At 52.0% G+C, this 5,013-nt stretch overlaps 1 pseudogene; it reads right to left on the reverse strand.

The window, feature by feature from the left end:
• Positions 1–2,919: 2,919 nt before the first annotated feature.
• Positions 2,920–4,130, reverse strand: LOC136536917 (heavy metal-associated isoprenylated plant protein 30-like; annotated as a pseudogene).
• Positions 4,131–5,013: the final 883 nt, after the last annotated feature.

A 5,013-nucleotide genomic window follows, 5' to 3' on the forward strand; every position in this document is an offset into this window, starting at 1 on the left:
GCTACAATTCAGATATGTGTGTGGTACAACTAACATTGTTTTGTTGCAGGTATGACCATAGAAAGAGGTACAAGACCAAGGATTGGCGCATGACACACAACGCGCACATCCATTTGTGTCAGAACAGGGTACGATAGCCGGTCCATGCGGGTCCTCTACACGACCAGCACACCTTCGACGAGTACCTACGGTGGCTTCATAGGTCTACGAGGACACATATCAAGCCCCCGTACACTGAGGAGGCGATTGACGAGGACTCGGAGGAAGATGTCATCAAAGATGTGTACGATGTTACCACTAGGGAGGACACATAACTACAGAGAGCCCCGCTTCAAAGATACGTGGTAAGATACTTGAATGGTATGATTTGTTATCCTTTTGGTATTAAGTATGTGTACTAAAACTGTCTAACCGTGTTTCTGTACCCAGGCGAAACAATTATCAAGGATGTCCAACGAAGCAGCGTTTCGGCTTCACGAGTCTAGAGGGCAGGGGCGTTCTCACGGCTTTTGTGGAGGTAAACATAAACTTGTCCGTTCCAAAAATGTTTCTTTAGTGTATATGCGTTTGGGAAATACACTAACTTTAACGTCTATTTATGCAGAAGGTGAAGAAGAGCTGCAGGAAGCTAGCTCAGAAGCTGAGCTGCATGGACACTCCTTATGAGGAACCGTCACTCCCGGCGCGGTCAGATGGCACGTCTTCAGCCTCTTTAAGGACACCAGTATGCTCTTCTCAGTCGATGATAGGTGCCACTTCTGCGGTGCGTACACCACCACATCATCGTGCTGGGAAGGACCCTGTATCCGAGGACGACGATGACGATGACGACGACCCCCCAAGCTTCCGTAGATAGCACGACCAGTGGGACGATTGGCCATAAGACGAGATCGGCATGTCTCAGCTAGGTGGTGCCCCGCTTGATACCCAAGGAGCCTCACAGGTACTAACAAAGGTAGTTTCTTTAAATACATATGCTCCATGAACTAATGATCATAAAGAATTATAAGTAATCATGCGTATCATATACTTACAGGGTACGAGCCGTACGCATCGTCGACGCGACCATACCGACGTTGGCTACACTCCCAATGTGTTGTCAACAAATCCGAAGAGACAGAGGCGTCCGAGGAATCCTTACACTCTTGGGTCTTAGTTTGTTAGGTCAAACGAATATTGGCGTCCGAAACTTGCGGGGTTATTTGGTTATGTTATGTCAAACTTATGTCAAACCAATGAAAATGTTATGTGGTCAACTTGCGCACGGACTTCATTTATTTGCTTCATATTCGTTTCTATGTGTCGCGGCAGCACTGCCAGTGAGATTAAGTAGCAACTAGTTCAGGAACCGGCAGTCCCGCCGTATCTCGACGCCGGTGGCCGGCGTCTTGCGCGAGGGGTCAAGGAAGCCGGGGTCCATGGTCGCGTCGCCGCCGATCCTACAATATGGGGCCAAAAAGCCCAAGAAATAAGTTCCCTTAAAAAATATTTGTTTTAATCCGATCTAATTTTTCATCAAGCACTACTTAGAATAACTCCCACTATCGGCGTGACGTGTTCCAATTAAACCGTCCAGGTACCGCTGGGCGGGCGGCGGGCGCAGCGGTCAGGCGAGCTTGCTGCTCGGGCAGGCGAGACTAGCTGCGGGGTTTTAGTCGGCTCTGCCGCGCCACGGATCAAGGCGCGGCACTGCAGCGCCAAGCTCGGTGGCGCGGCAAAGCCCTGCCACGTCACTGGTCAGCGATTCCGGTCGCCGCCACGTCAACTCTCTGCCGCGCCACCATGCATGGCCCGGCATAGGCATTTGGCCATGCCAGGGCAATAGGCGCAGCCAAAAGTGTTAGTTTAAAAAAAACGACCATGTTAGATTTAAAATTAGTTTTTAAAAAGTGTTAAATTAAAAAAAAATCACACCTGATATGTGCGTTGTTGGATCTTGCAAGGCTCCCGCGCTCGCCCATGCCGCAGGGGTCGCGCGCGTTGCCTGGTCGAGTTATGACGGCGAGGAAATTACGCGGGAGAAAGGGTGGCTGGCGTGGCGGTGTGGCGGCATGCCTTCCTCTCGTCCCAGCACACCACCAGGTGCTGCGGCGCCACTCGCTGCCACCCCGGCGTGGGTCGCTCCCCGGTTTGTGCGGCTTCTGGTGTGGCTGCCACCTACGCCGGAGCGCCGTGCCACGCTGCGTTCCGCGCTCCGCCAGGCCAACAGCTGCCGAGGCGATCCCTCTGAGGCTGCGGTGGCGTTGGCCTATGGCGTTGTTCGGGGAGCCGAAGACGGCGGTGGCGGAGGTGGGCGTAGGAGAAGAGAGCACTGTTTTTCCTTTTAGTCGGGCGTTGGGTTTATCGGGAAGAGGCAGAAGGAAGGCTCGGTGGAGGCAGAGAATATGGAGAAGGAAAATTTCGAGGAGGCACACGTGGGCTTTTGTGGAGGCAGGAAAACGAACGGTGCTGGCCTTCTGGGCAGGACCAAATCAACGGCAAGGAAGGCGGGGCGACGTGGCTGTCTAGAGTGCAAGATTTGGTGTACAGAAATAAAGAGAATGGTAGATGGTTGATACTCAACCCTATAAATGTATGTACACACTATTCCTATGAACACATCCAAAGGATGTCTTTGGATCATAAAAAAAATCAAATAAATATATTTTGATCATTAATTTCTTTTACTAGAAAGCGAAGTTTTCGGATAGTAACAACTGTAGTCACACCGCTATTCTCTGATACGTGCGGCATCAATTTGGATCGATGAGTTCATATTGGATCAAATTAGGGAAAGAGGTTCATTCAAAAAAGGGACAGATAAGGTAGGTATGGTCCACCATTTGGATCAACTCACGATCCATTGCACCGAGGCACCGAGCCCAAGAGAAGCGAAAAACTAAAACCAGATTGGCAGAGCAACGGCAACATCCGCATGGGTCACCTGATCCGGCAGGCGGCGTTGACGTCGTCGTCGTTGAACATGTTGCCGACGGGCCCGGCGCCGCGGGCGGGCTCGCGCATGCGGCCGTGCCGGTCACCGTCGCTGTACCCGTGCCGGTGGTTGTTGTAGCTGTCGCGGCGGTACGAGCGGCCGTCGTCGCGGAAGTAGCTCCTGGGGGACGTGAACCATAGCGGCGTGCCACCGCTCGGCCAGAACTCCGCCTTCTTCCCGCTCCGCCGCACCTCCTGCAGCACCCTCGCCCGGTCCACGTACCCGGTCACCGTCACCTTCTCCATTGGCACGTTCACATCCACTCTGTCCACTCCTGTATAGTGACATATACAGCAAAAAATGTGTGGATCTGTAAGATTAGAAGATCGCACAGCCCGTGTGCTTCGATCTTTCGTGCTGACCATGTCACTGTCCAATACGATTTTTGCTTGACCCGGAGAAGAAACAGAGCATGCGTGTCGTGTGTGTACCTCGGAGGTTCTGGAGGGCTTGTCGTACGACTCTCTCGCAGCCCTCGCAGCACATCCTCACCTTAAGCTCCACCGTCTGGATGCAGCTCAGCTCTGGTTAGTCCAGTCACCGTTCACGAGCCAGCAGTCTCATATGAAAATCGAAAAAAAAGTCTAGAGTTGATTTGCGCACCTGCAGAGACAGGGACCTGCTCCGGCCGCTCACCTTACGGCTGCGGGCACCGCGGTGGTGATACGCTGCATTGGTGCGTGCCGACGCCGCGGTGGTGGTCACCGGGAGCGTAGAAGCAGCAGCAGAAGAAGCAGCATGCGGTTTTATGCAGGCTCTTGGTCGAAGAACACCGGGAAATGGTGATTTTTTTTTATTTTACACTTTTTGTAAATTAATTTTAAATCTAACATTGTTTATTTTTTTTAAAACTAACATTTTTGGCCACGCCTATGCTATGGCGCGGCGAAAAGCCTATGCCGCGCCATGCATGGTGGCGCGGTGGGTGGCTGACGTGGCGACGATCGGAAAGGCTGACAAGTGACGTTGCAGGGCCTGCCGCGTTACCGATCTTGGCGCGGCAGTGCCGCGCCCTGATCCGTGGCGCGACAGAGCCGAATAAAAGCCTCGCGGCCAGTCCCGCCTGCCCGAGCAGCAAGCCCGCCTGGCCGTGCCCGCCCGCGCTTGGCCGCCGCGCCCACGCCAGTCCGCCGCCGAGCATGCCGGCCCTACCCATCGCCGAGCACGTCGGCCGCCGCGCCACGAATGCGGGCACGCCATGGCCGCCGGCCGCCCGGTGCGGCCGCTGCACCCGCACATCGGCACGCCACCCCCTCCATCCACGCACGGCGGCTGCCCGCCGCGCCCGCCGAGGCCAGCGCCCGCGCCTCCCGGCCCGGTCTAGCGCGCCACCGCCGCGAGGACGAGCGCCGCTGCCGTGAGGTACTTTCCTAGTATATTTGTTGATTGAATCGATATTGTTAGTATAGTAAGTTAGTAAAATAAATAAAGTTACTATAATTAGTAAAGTATAGTTAGTAAAGTTAGTTAGTTTAGTTAGTATAGGTAATATAGTAAGTTAGTATAGATAGTAAAGTTAGGTAGTTTAGTTAGTACAGTTAGTGAGTCTAGTTATACATTGGATTTAGTCTAATTAGTTGTTGTAGTTAGCCTTGTATAGATGTTAATATTAGATTAGTTAGTATAGTTATAGTTAGAATATATATTAATATTACTATAGACATTACGTACGACGATTTCAACGACTTGATGAAGTTTCTTGAAATACTTTTACAGATGGATTGTTGTGTTAGAGTTTTATACGGAGGAAGTGTTAGGAGAGAAGATGGTATGTTTGAGGATATGGAAGAAGAATTGGAATGGTTTGATGAACCTCCTAGCTTCAACGACCTTTGTGTCCGTTTGAATACAAAGTTTGGTGATGATTTCACACTGAAAGAGAGGTTTGATACTGGGAAGACTAAGGCATACTATGTCCTCATGACCTTGCGCGACCCTGCTCACTGATCCCGCTACACTAGGGTGCTCCAAGGTTCCAATGTATCATGGCTGAGGTGATGGTGGAGAATGTGTATAGGATGTAGGGTGTTCAGGACGGC

The sequence above is a fragment of the Miscanthus floridulus genome, chromosome 2, assembly GCF_019320115.1.
Source record: "Miscanthus floridulus cultivar M001 chromosome 2, ASM1932011v1, whole genome shotgun sequence".
Lineage (NCBI taxonomy): Eukaryota > Viridiplantae > Streptophyta > Magnoliopsida > Poales > Poaceae > Miscanthus > Miscanthus floridulus.